General features: G+C 40.9%; 1 protein-coding gene across 1 annotated transcript in view; it reads left to right on the forward strand.

Annotated features, from left to right (window-relative positions):
- The first annotated feature begins 3,000 nt into the window (after positions 1-3,000).
- The window catches only part of DAAM2 (dishevelled associated activator of morphogenesis 2), a 199,882-nt gene continuing 189,027 nt past the window's right edge, over positions 3,001-13,855 (forward strand). The window contains exon 1 of the mRNA XM_065680033.1: positions 3,001-3,174. The gene's annotated coding sequence lies outside the window, so the exon portion shown is untranslated. The remainder of the gene's footprint in view (positions 3,175-13,855) is intronic.

Raw genomic sequence — 13,855 nt, forward strand, 5'->3', positions numbered from 1 at the left:
TGCCCTGAATTATCATTGTTGATCTGAAGTAGACAAGTGACAAATCTGTTAGCCAGATGGGCCAACATCACCATTTCTTCAGTGGTTGGATTACCTTGTCAAGACTGGGTTCTTCTTATTATTTTTCATTACATATGAAAACATTTTACTTCCTTTACTGAACAGAATACTGCTTTGGGGCTGGGAATATTTTCTTGTTCCTGCATCTGCCAGATTCTTAGACTTATAAGTATAAAAATGGAAATCTTTTCAAAGAGATACCATTTTCTTCTGGAATTTATATCAAGACTTTTGGCTATATTAATGTTTATATGGCAATGTGTGGGGCTAGCTGCCGTTAGAAAACTGTCAGAGCAAACTTGATTTTAAGGCTTTTGAAGTTGATCAGATCATTATTACTGATTTCAAAAAGCCCTGGTTCATGCCCAAAGGTGATGATGGTAGAGCAGAAAAGAAAAAGTGTATGTATATGAAAAAACTAATCCACACAACCCCAAATGGTAATTTTTTTTCTGCCAGTAAGCTGCACAGAAAAGAACCTTGGCTTTTCATTTTGAAATAGCACTCACACCTCCAAAAGCAGTACCACAATATATACTTCTTATAATTGTTTACAAATGGAAATGATGGGGTATAAAAAAAAAACACCAAACAACAGTTGCTTATAATAGCAGCACATTTGTAGACTCCTCCAAAATACGCTGAACATGTTTTGAACTTCTTAAAAAGGTCTGTCTGTATTTGGGCAGGGCTCAGTCAAAGACTTTCAACCTACATCTCTCCAACTTCAGACTTCAAGTTTCCTCATCTCTTAGATGGGACTACTGATACTTACAGGCTTCTAGGCAAGCTCAACTCCTAAATGCAAAACGAAGAGGTCTTATCAGTCCAAATTTATCATCACTTGCCTCAGCAGGATAACACCACGAGAGCATTTCACTTTTAAAGTACTGTTTAACATTAATGCTAATACTTGTACTTCAGTTTCTGCTCTAGCATCTCTTCTATGTAACACCTTAAGTGACTTTCAGAGCAGGTGAAACATGTCAGACTGTATAACACTAAAGAAATAATACAGACGCAAATAGGCAGAACATAATAGAGATTGGAGATCAGATTAATTTTCTGAGCTTGTATTCATCTGAGATAGACACTTTTAGAAGATATTTTGAAGTTAGGAGGGAAGCTGGCCCACATGCCTGAGCAAACATTTCAGTTGGAAGAGGGTAGTACAAAACTGAAAGAGGACATGGACAAGATGCTTGGAAGAGCTGTTTCACTCCTGTTATAGTTAAATCCAGTCAAAGCCTGGACACAGCAGAGGTCTGGGCTAGGAGTGTGTGTGTGAGACCTCTTTGCCAGCCTTGATTCAAACACTGTTTTGGCACAGCTGAGAGACTGGAAAATACAGCTTTCCAAATGGGGACTTTCATGACAGCTAGTAATATCCTGGGTATGGATATAATATACCATGGGCAGAAAAGTACAGAGGTTGTCTTTTGCCAGGGACTTATACAACCACATCTGTAGTTCCCCACCATTTCTTCCCTGCCACCCTTGGAGTAGTTTTCTATCAAAAAATGTAAAAATTGCAAATCCCCCAAAACTGCAATCTGAGCTCTACCTAGAGAAGCTTAGATTGTTCATTCCATAAATACCTCTTAGGGGCTGTCTAACTTGGAGGGAAAGAAGCTGGTCTGAAAGTGAAAACAGCAGCAGTTCCAGTCTCACTACAATAGCACTGACAGCTAGAGGAGCAGCACAGGCATTTCTCTATGTAGATTACAGGACTGCAGAACAGGGTGGAGCTGTGCAGACACGGGCACTATGGTGTAAGTGCAGCTGCAGCAGCAAATGTTCTTGTGTATTTGCTTGTTTTCAAGAACAAATCCCTGCAAGTACTGCTTGCCTTTCTTTTCTTTCTCCTCTGAAATATTGTGGAGCCAGCTTGGCAGCACACTTATTCAGGTTTAGCAATAGCTTCTCCCAAAGCTATGCAGAGGGACTGATGGTGCAGGCTTTTGCACTCTTCGATATGTGGATAGGGGTCACAGGGGATGAGTGAGGTGAAAGGAGAGAGGGAGGGAAGGACGTATCTTTGAAAAACTGTAAAATTAACTGAAATTCAGCTCCTTCATGTCCTGGTAGCAGGACAGCAAAATCCCAAATAAGCTCTAGGCAAAACCCAACTTCCTTATGCAGCTCCACAATGCAGGGATTTCTTTTTTAACCCTTTAATCCCTTGTGCAGCCAGCAGTTCCTGTTTTATGAGGATGACAGGCAATTTCCTGGCTCCCTGAAAATGAAGTCCTGTTCTACTCTGTTTGCTATGCTACTGACAATAGCAGATCCTAAACAAGTATGGGATGCAGCTTGCAAAATCTGATGCATTTAGCACCTTGAGCCTGTACTTGCTTAATATTAAACACTCTCCAAAAAAAACACTGCTTCTGCAGAGGAAAGACATGTCTCTCACAGCCAAACCCTAGGTGTAATAGGGTCATACTTGAAGGAGGCAGCTACTACAAGGAGAATCTCTCCATGAGAAACCTGCAGAGGTACTGCTACAGACACATAGTGTAAGTCCCAATGATTCTTAATAATGTCTTTTTGTTATTATTTTTACCTCAGCATTTCAGATATTCCCAAGCCCTCTCCATAAGAAGGCAGTGTTTCATTGGGGTGCTCAGCTGTATTTATTTACAATTAAAATTCAGTGCTGCATTCATGTAATTAACCTTACCTTCCCCCATCTCACACCTGGATGTCCCAGCTTCCTTCCCCAAGCAGAGATGGGAGTAGTTCTGGCAACAGCTGTAGAGGCAGCTGTCCTCTTCACTGGCATCTTTTCTAATGAGACCCATGACAGAAACAGCTCATTTCCCCAGGCAGGTGCAAGAGTTTAATGCCTCCTGTGTAAAACTTACATACTTAGCTAGCACTTGTAGCTTTAGAAAGTTCTTTGCCAGTGAGAGGGTGTTTGGTCTGTGCAATTGCTGTTAGGAAGGATGACGCCCTTGGACATAAACACAAATCTGGGCTGAGAAGCAGAAGCTATGTGAATTGCACAATATAACGCTCCGTGTTCTTAGTAATTGCCTTCAGCTAACAAGCAGTCACAAGAAAGGCCATTGCAAGTCGGCGCTCCTTGGGCTGAGTCGTTTTGCTAATGGAGTAAGTCTGCAAACACTTTTCCTCTTGAGAGTGGCAGAGTGGATTGGTGGGGCCGGGAAAGGGAAGTAAAGGAGGAAAGGTGAGGATTGGGAGGGAGTTGTGCAGCAATCTCCCCTGCAAAATGAAGTAGGAGAGTCTAGTTAGCTGTGCTGAGTGCAACAGCAGGTTGATGTAACCATTGTGCTGGCTAATGTAATGGGGGTGGCCTTTACTGGGCAGATGTTCAAGGTCTAATACCCAGTAGGAGATGCCATGCCATGTAAAGCAAGCTAGGCTGAGCTGGGGAAAAAGCAGCTGTACTGACTGCATGTGTAAGGGAGCATATATTCTCAGAGCTAGATCCTGCAGGGATGTACTTTGGAGGTGAAATCGCTAGACTTGGAAGGAATCATTTTGGATCTGATCTGCTTTACCATGACATATCAGAATCCTCTTCCTCTCCCCCATTCATTTCTTATTATACTTTGTTTCCAGTAGCCTAACAGCTCCTTTCCCAAGAAACTGCTTTATTTTCTTAGCAACAGCCTAATCACATTGGCTGGCAATGTGACAGAAAATAAATCCTTGAGAAATACAGTGAAATGTTAGGAACCTGTATGCTCTAACACAAGCTTAAGAGCTGTCACAGCCAAGACAAGTGTCTGGGAGCCACAGACACTTTTACCTGCTTCAGCAGTTAGTCTGTCTAAAGTGTATTGGGCAATGCAAGAATAATACATACAGAACTGCTGAAAGCTGAGGGGGTGAGAAGAGGAGCTAAGGGAGGAGATAATTCCAGATTTTGGGGTGTTTTAAGCTGCCTGCTTTCTTTCTGTCTCATGATTCCTCTCTCTATCCTCCCACTAGTGAGCGATACTACCTGCAAGGATTTGCAAGCCTGGCTTGCAAGGGCTCTTAGTCATGGTTCAGGAGGAAAAATGCACAGAGTGGAAGGGTGGGAGGAGGAATGGCGGGGGAGATAAATTTAGTGTCTCATGAGAGTGCATGGGTCATCTCTCAGAATCCTTGAGTTTGAATGAGGCTATACAATCCAGAAAATTGCTAGTTCTGCTGGTGGACACTGACCCTGGAAGCAAAAGAAACACGCTATATGGACAGGGCAAGCATCTTTTCACTTTTGCTTTGTGCAACTGAAAGCAGTTCCCTGTTGGAGCTTATGACAGTCACAATGCAACCCTGAGGTTTTAAAAGTCTATATTATGTGTTATGAAGTGCAATCTTACAGTTTCATAGAGCTGAGTAAGTAAATTCTCTAGATATCCTAGTGGTCTTACCACACTGTATCACTTAGATGATGCTATTGCTGCTGTTTATTTCAGTTGTGCTCCTTACGTGTCATGGAGATCATTTGGTGCATCTTGAAATCAGTTGCAAAAATTTTTCTTACCAAGTCCAGACATGGTGTGCACTGACTGTGTTTTATTGGCAGGGAGGCATGGCAAGAGCTGAATAGCATCTTGAAGGCATCTCCCAGATAGTTTGGTTTTGCTCCATCTGCCTTAGTTGACAAAAAATTCCCCCAACGTCCAGTGGAATCCCAGAAACCCAGCTAATCCCTTCAGGCCAGCCATCTGACCTAGCGATTGAGCAATCAGGGGACACCATTTCCTGACACTTAGGGGAAGGATGTGTGGGAGGTTTGGCTCTCAGCACTTTAATCACTGTGAATTTTCAAACCTGGGTCAGTCCTATGGAGAGCTGACCCTCTCTCCCTTCCCTGCCCTTGAAGCCCTCAGGCAAGAACAGCGTGTTCCTGAATTAAAAGGAAGCTGACTGCTCAAATTTTTATTGTATGAAAGCATTTACATGTATTTTCCAGTGCTTTTTGGTGTGTTAATGATTGACAGTAGTGTCTCTCATGGCTTTTCCATTTACCAGTTGTGTTCACATTCATTTGAACTAAGGCATTTGCAGAAAACTGGTGGCAGTATGCAGTAGATCTGATTAATTTCTCATCTTTCTGCAATTCAGTTTAACAGTGGAGTTACTTTGGTTTTGGCACTACTCAGTCATTATCAATCAGGCTGAGGACTTGTCATCTTCCAAGCTCTCTGTAGGTATTAAATTTCATAATGCTATGTAAATTAGTTAAATGGGATTTATTGTGTTGGATTCTCAGCCAGGTCAAATAGGAGTGAGGGGTCCACTGTACTTATGACAAATGTGTTCCAGCTGAGGATTTGGCCCAGTATCTTCAGAGTTGTAGTGAGTGACCTGAGGCACTGACAGTGCAAGTCTGCTCTCATCTGTACCAGTGAAAGTTTTTTGTAGCTTTGTATTGTTCAAGAAACTTATTCCAGGCTTCAATTACAAGTAAGCTCAAGTAGCATCAGCGTTTGGTCCAGAGAAACTGAGGCCTAAGTTGTGCAAAGTAACCTGTAATTTTGGCTCTTTATTTATAGTGTTTTGTTAAGGCACCAAGACAGTCAAAAATTGAGACAGCCAAAATTATAAGCTGCTTTTGAAATGTTGGCTGACTTGAACAAATCTACATAGTGGATGATTCTTCTCACATACTTTTTACAGCAGTGTGACCCTCCCTGAGAGTCAGTAAAGCTACTGCTGTTTTATAGCAGTAAAAGTCGCAGAGGAATGAGTCCTAGGTTGCTGTAAGCTCCCATGAGCTTTGGTATATCTGTTCTGTACCCACATTCTGTTTCCCTTGACATGTCCAGGATGTACACAGCTTTGATTTGCTGAGAACCACACAGCCACATCCCCACAAACACATCATATGCTGAGCAGTAGTGCAGCATCAGGCTTTCTGAGTGTTGTGTGTTAAATGTGTACCTGATGATGGTCAAATGGGCTTTCCCCTCCCTTAAGCTTTGTGACCAGTTTTTAGGTTGCCCACAGTCCATGTTCCATGTCAGATTTATATTTTCAGTGTTTCACTTCAACACTTGAGATTTTATCTTCTCTTGTGATTTCTATGATGTCAGATAATGTCTTCTGGTAGGAAGAGTTTTCTAGACTTGGGACAACATGGAGTAACATATCTGACAAGGAGAAGTTAATGGGTTTTAGATTTTGTATAAAAGTTATTCTGAGAGTATGACAGGCTTGTTTGAGTAATAAGGTTTCTGTGGAGTTAGGAATTACAGACACTTAAGGTGGAAAGAAGGAAGTAGATAAGAAACGGAGGAGATCAGAAGGGTTGCAGGAATGCAAGGAGTGGGAGCTGGAGATCAGAAGGATGTGTTTAGACTGTATGAAAATGTTAATGGGGTAACCTTGAGGAACTGAGTAAAATTTTGGCAGCAAGAAAGGAACAGGCTCCCTCCCTGAATAACAAGTGCTTCACACTTCCCAGTTCTGCTGGCTTCAAACTAATAATTACTGAAGTTGGTATTTCTGCTCATGAGCTTTGAAGTTCACATTTGTTTTTGTTGAAGAGTATTTTTCTCTTCACTGTGTCCTAAGATGACTTAAATTCAGGCAGTGCATGTGGAAGCCCAGCTCTTCTTTGAATTGGGGAAAAAGCTGATTTGTGAGACCCAGCAACTCTATTCTGCCTCTTTGGTATATTACCTTTTTTAAGGAGGCATAAACAAGGACTAATTTTTACTGTTATGGCTTTTATTATTCCAGGTAGTGAACAAGACTGATTTGGGGGACTTTGTATTTTGTTTGATGTTTGGAGGGACTATGATTTTATCTGCTTGAAAATTGAATTAATGAGCCATGACGTCTTAAGAGATGGAAATCTACACGGTACTCTCTTCATCCTTGAAGAAAGTGCTCAGGTCCAATTTAACTTTTTAGATATGGTTGGAAGAGCTGTTCCCAGGATGTTTTCATAAATTAAATACACACACACAAAAGGGGGAGGAACATTTCTGCCAAGGAGCACAATCCAGATTGGATTTCATTGTCAACAAGTCATGCAAAGATACATTTCAAGGGTTTCATTTCACGTGGCAAGATTCCCTTCTCCCAAGACAAATCTGTGGGAAGAGATGAAAAATCTTGGAGGATGGGTCTATTGGTAGCTATGAAACAGGATAATCTGGCTGTACTCCCATCTCCAAGTCCTAAACAACTAAAAGGATTTAGCAGGGGTAGGATCAGACTATATATGGTATATTTATATGCTTACCCTAACCATCTGCAGCTGACCATTACTTGGAGATAGGGCACTGGTTTAGATAGGCTTCTGATCTGACTCTATGTAGTCACTTTTTTTATTCCTGTGGTCTTTGAGAGAGAAAACTGTAAAGAACCTCTGATGTTTCAGCTATTCTGCAAGAGAGAAACAGTTGTTTCTGTAAGATGTAGCCTGAAGAACCTGACCAGGTACATTACAAAACTCCAGAAAATTATTCACATTTTACAGTCCTTTAAGTGTCAGAAATGCACGTGAAGAAACTACCTTCATTTTTAGAACGTGTCTGTCTCTTTGTCAGTGAAAAAAGTGACCATCATCTCTCCTTGTTCCCCAGTTCAAAAGTAGATTACAAAGTGACAATTTTTTCTTTTAGAAATTATTTAATTGCTAGCCCCCTCCAGTTACTTTTAGGAGTGTTTTGCATTTTCCTTTGCGTTTAACTATTTCTCTAAATCTGAACATTTCAAGTAGGCTTACTCATCAGTAGTATCGTATCATTGCTGCTGATATTTTCATAAATAACAGATATTTTGAGTGCTTCCATTTTCCAGGAAAGCTCCGTGCTTTAAAAAAAAGGGCTATTTTTAGGTGTTTCAGGCTGGTCTTGAAAAATCATTAATCTCTTTGCACGATCTTGGTCCTGCACTGTCATCTGTTTTCTTTCAAATCTCCAGAAGGCTGTGACAGAAATACGTGGGAATTCCATGTTGCTCTGCGTCAGCCTGCCAAATCTGCTCCTTTCCTTGTCAGGTTGAAGGGAGCAACCTTTCCAAGAAGGAATGAAACAGCTGTGGAGCTGTATAAGCATCCTTGCTTCTGCTGATCTGTGAGTAGAAGTTTCCTGGACTCTTGTAGAAGTGTAAAATGATTTCCTTCTAACGTGTGGCTGTTTTTTCCCCAAGAATGTTATAACAGTCCAGTCCCTCTGAAAACATGTGGTCAATGAATCTTCAGCCTACAATACAGAAAATTCTGTACTTCCAGTGATTTAAGATTAAACCCTGAGTGCTGTGGGTATCATATGCTCATTAGCCAGACTGTTTCTGATAAAACTGGGGTGATCTCAATGGACAGTTCCTATTTAACTAGTAAATGTGGAGCATATTTTCTTTTCTGCAATCATACACTGTATAGATATGTGAGGATAAGTAACATATATATAATTAAAGTTAGCAATCTATTCTTTGCATTCAGCGCTTTCCTTTGGAAAATTTCCAAGCACTTTACAAATATTAATGGATTTAGCATTTGGGGAAACTGAGGCACAGCTTTCTTAGATGCCTGCAACCTAACAGTCATGTGTACTGTCATTTAAATACTCTCACTGCAGGTGGGCTAGAGACCCATATTTTTGTTTTTAGCTATCTTTATGTCCTCTGAAGTGTTAGTTTAACAAAATAATAACAATTAAACTAAAATATTATAACAACATCTTTATAATTGGCACATGTAGCCTCGTGCCTGCTAGAGAATCCGTATATTCACCAACATCCTTCTTCTCCCAGAATGCAAATATATGGCCCTACTGTAGAGTGGGTACTACTCCCATTTCTTTCTCCCTCCCCTGTATCTTCCCAGAGCCTGTAGTTATAATCCTCAGTTCTTCCTACTCTCTGCCTTCATTTAATTTTTTGCCTACATGAAGAGTATGAAACTTGGGTACTGCTGATAATGATTTTAAGAGATCTGCCCTAACTAGGTAGAATGGGTTTATTTGCTAGATTAAAAAGCAGACATCTCTAGAAAAGGTTTGCCAGGATATCATTCTTTCTTACGAATGTTGCCAGGAATGGGGACCATCCACTAGTGCAGACAGTCTTGGTTTTCTCACTGAGTCACTGACCATTAAGATGGGATGTCTGGACTGTGAGTGCCCTGCTTGAATCCATTTGGCAGAATCCTGACCCCCTCTAGGCAGGTGACCCCATCAGCATCTGCACAACAGATGAAAGAAAGCAAAATCTTGACCAAACACGAGGGGACTTCAGTCCTTTGCTACTTTTGCAGCCAAGTATACAGCAGGAACCAATTAAACTATATTTCTAACAAACAGCTGAATGCACAGAGAGACAGTTGGTTTTGTTCTCGCCTGTGCTCTGATCTGTCAGCATCCTTCTGCACTGTTAGGCAGGGATAGAGTAATAACTATGCTAGGGTCCTGCCAATATGAACTGTCTTCCAACTGTGCCCTACTGAGATATGAACTTGCCCTCATTGCTTGTTTCATACTTTTACTGCCCTGTGGGTCAGGCATCCCAATGAGTGACTCTCTGGTTCTGTTGTAGAGGCTCTAAAATGTGTTGCCAATGACAGAAGTACAAAGCTTGACCTTAGCCTTTCATTGTCAGCAGGTTTCAGGCAGTCTGTGAATGTTACAAAGTCTTTGGCACTCACCATTACTAAGTTATAGGGAGAAAAACAGATGCATTTTCTGAGTAGGTGAAGTTTTCCTTGGGGGACCCATGAACTGTTTTCCAGCTGTGTCTGGGCTTATCTAGAATAGTTTCAAGTACCTGCTGGGGGACATGCGTTAAGCTATAAATGTCCTACTGTGCCCTTCATGACACGTTTTATGTTTAAACAGAGGCAAAATTTAGCAAGCAACTCCTCACTGCCTTATCCCCTGCTTACTTGCCGTGGTGATGTTTAGTGCATTCACATCTATCAGGCCATCTCCAGAGGCCCATAGTCTTTCTGATTTACACATCTGTTAGTGTAGCTGTGCTACTGTGAAATGGGAGCCTTATCTAAGAAAATACTCACTTGTAAATATAAGCTGAAGCTGACCTAACGTAATATATTAACATTTTCATGTGGTGTCACTGTACTTCAAATAAAAAACAGTTTAAGAATGTCACTTCATCTGAGAGTCAATTTTTAAATTACCAACCTCTATTTTTGCAAGATATATCAACATACAATTCAGATTACATAGATATCAATATTTTTTCTCACTTTGACTTTAAAGATACTATCTGTAGCTGTATGTATTTTTATCTACAGAGCATAAATATTCAAGTAAGAGTGGACTAAATTATAACAGAATTATGATCTCTAGAACCAGATATCAGAGGTCAGGGAGACTATATAATCTGCTCAATGAAGTAATTTGTCATTGTCAACTTCTTTAAACTAAGAGTGAACATGGCTGCTTCACATCAGACTGGAAAATTTATCTAATTCTGTTTCTCACTGGTCCTTGAAAAGTCTGGTTTTAATGTGTGACAGTATTGGAATAAATGTGCTGTGGAGTCTACTGGACCATGTGTCTATTGTGCAATTGTCTGTGATTGTAGGAAACAGGACATGGTGACCTTGTAGTCCTATACTCCCATGAATGCACATGACACAGAATTCAATTGACCACCCTACAGGCTCTAGTGACATGTGGGAGTGCAACAAATTAAAATGGAAGCAGATGGTGAAAAAGTCCCCTCTGTGTTTTGCCTTTTCTTTCAGGGATGCTGCCTTAAGTCTTTGATTCAAACAGCCTGCTGAGGAAATATGTCTCTGAGCTATGATGAAACAACACTAGGAACGCTGTTTTCAATTCTGGGTACTGAATGCTAAGTGGTTACACAGTGATGGGGAGAGATAGGCAACCTTCGTTTTTCCTTTGGGCACTCATTAGTCATGGTCTCTTGGGATTCTTTAGCTCTTTCAGGAATACACTTAATTCACAAAGAAGCTAGAGGGAGCTGGGCAGTTTGGTGCCATACTGGGCAATGCCTCCAAAGAAGTAGGAAATAATCTTTGACTTCCATTAGAAATTCTCCCATTGTTAATCTTGGGCTTGCTTCTGGGGGTTGGCCACTGCCATTAACTGTTTGCATGACTTGGGGTATGTGCTTTCCAGTGTGCTTCTGTCTGTCTGTCTGTCTATCTATCTATCTACCTACCTGTTTGTTTGCTTGTAATGAAACGGCCACATCATGTGGATGTATAAGCCTTTTTATTTTCTGTTTAGATTGTGTAACTGTAAGTCCATGAGCCTTCTAGGTTCATGCATTTGTGGTGTTTGGACTTTTAAATCTGAAGTTCTCACTAGCATTTTGGAGGCTTTTGCCATTTGAGGTGGATCATACACACTGGATTTTGTGATGCTAATCGTGGGGAATAATGGGCTCTGTAGTCACAGTGAAGCTGCCTGAGAAATTCACTCATAGTATCACAGAAGTAGTTTTCTCAGTTCTGTGATGCCTAGAAGCAGTCTAAAAAGTCTCCATGTTAAGTAAGATACCATGCTGGATTTGTTTTGTGTCTGTCAACTTCAGCTGTGTTCTGAGTGTCCCATGAAGCTTTAGGGTCACAGCAATGTGGTACCGCTCCCAGGCAAATGTACCCAGTCTTGAGTTTTTGCAGCGTTGTGCATGGTTCTTAAAACAACAAGCTCATTTTTGCCTACTCACTGAGCAGAAGTATAGTAATCACTGCATTATATTAGCGTTTGTATATCTGACACACCTAATGATTTGTTTGCAGATTTTCCCACACACTCAGAGTTGCCACTTCTTAGTTTGGGTCATTTTTACCATGGCTGTGTCAGATGTCATTTTCCCTCCAGGTATTTTTGGGTGTAGCTGATTGCAGTAGAGAGAGAGGACAGCACAAGCCTGCCTTTTGCAGCTCACCTGAGTTGAATCATTAGAGATCATTAAAACAGGCAGTTGGACTAGGTGATCATCATAGGCCCCTTCCAACTGAACTATCCTATTCCATATGTGCCAATAGAGGCATTTCATTCTTTTATTGCCGTTTGGTTCAGTAAGGGTATTTTGTTATGCATCTGTTTCATTGGGCCTGTCTGATGTGTCAAAAAGCCTTTGGTTATGTTTATCAATGTTTCATGATTTTTTCTTTTGCCTTGTTTGAACTGTGTCAGCTATTGGAGGGCTTCTGCTGTAAAATTCATCAGAGCTGACTAAGTGGCCCCTTTTCCTGCCCTCTTTGCTAATTGTGCTGAGCCAAGTAGGAGCTATTGAATATGCAAGCATAGAAGGCAAGGAAGAGTTTTGTTAACTCAAGGAAAAAAATGAGTTGTAGATGGAAGCTATTCTGCTGGTTTGGCCAATAATTATAGGCTGTAGACTTCACAGGTTCCAAAAGCTAAACAAGCTCTACCTTGCTTAATGCTTGGATAAGATACTAAAGTCTATAAAAAGCTGTGCTGGTCATTTAGGGGCATGTATCAATTTTGATTTGAGTTCAAGACCAAAATCTGTGGAATTTGACATTATAGGATATCAGAGTTTGTTGCCTGTGTTCCTCAGTGCTTTTGAGCACCTAACTATTCTTAGAAGAAGGGATTCAAGAGTTCCCTTGAATCTTCAAGAGTTGAATCTTCAAGAAAATTCAAGAGTTTCCTAATAAGAAACATAACTTACAGAATAAAGTAGTGATTTTTGTCAGTACTTTACCTGGTTCAGTAAAATGCATCATCCTCAGATACTTATCATTAGGTGCACTGAGTATGGGACACAGCGTAATATAGCTGTCTTTGATTTTTGGTTTCTCTTCATCTTCTGACTGCTTGCTTCTGACTCCACACAGACCCTTAATAAACTGTCTTCTTCCTCAAAGTGTTAATATAGATGGTCCCTTGGACTCCAACCCCCTGTGTATGAGAGTTGTGTCATGTTGGGCCAATTATAGAACCACATTTACAAAACTATTTGTTAGCTGTGAATGCCTCTGTTTTTATTTTCGAAATCCATATAATTTCTGATGTGACCCAAAGCACCTCAGCTCTAGAGACTTTGGTTTTGACCTGTAGGGCTTGTTTATTCAGAATTGTTGAGCATCCACACCACCAGTGGACTTCAAAAGCAGTTATGGGTGCAAAGGCATTCAGTCACTTGCCCAAGGTCACAGTGATGGTCATGATAAGAGCCCCACAGAGCAGTTCCTGGCTCCAAGTAAATAAACACTTATGACAAACTGGTAGAAACTTCTGTGCTGTGCAGGGATCCTGTGTAGCTGCACTTCCAGACATGGGTCCTGTCTTAATAAAATTTTAACAGCTACAGCTGCATAATAATAAGTATTGCCACCTGTGCAGCAACAGTGACTACCAGCTGAGTGAGAGCTATTGTCCACTACTGAATATATCTCTTCTATTATAGTGATTGTTTTAAAAATATCATAGCTTAGGAATTGCTTGGAATGTCCCTTCTAAGGGACTAAGCCAGTGCTTTTTTTGGTTTTATTTCCTGAGGACTTGACATGGTTGTCTTTGTGCCAAAGAGGTGGGTAAACAATGCAGCAAGCCCTGATTTTTCATATCCACTGCAATAAGCTTAAGGTTGCCTGGAAGATTCAGCAGCCATAGAAAGCAGCAGGTTGGAGTGGTGCCACAGCCTCATCCTTCCTCACAGTGTCAGCTGAACTGGCTAGGGAGTTCTTGCTGCACCTTTTCACAAAACCAATAATTTCCCTGAGCTCTTATTAGTACACTCCAGTGATCAGGGTGCACTATGTTGTGCAAAACCTCCACATACTTCAGGAATAATGTAATCTAGGTTTTTGTCTAAGGTCTAAGCATGATATGACTAATGGTGATTTAGAGCTGAAATA

Source organism: Lathamus discolor, chromosome 5, assembly GCF_037157495.1.
Source record: "Lathamus discolor isolate bLatDis1 chromosome 5, bLatDis1.hap1, whole genome shotgun sequence".
Taxonomy (NCBI): Eukaryota; Metazoa; Chordata; class Aves; order Psittaciformes; family Psittacidae; genus Lathamus; species Lathamus discolor.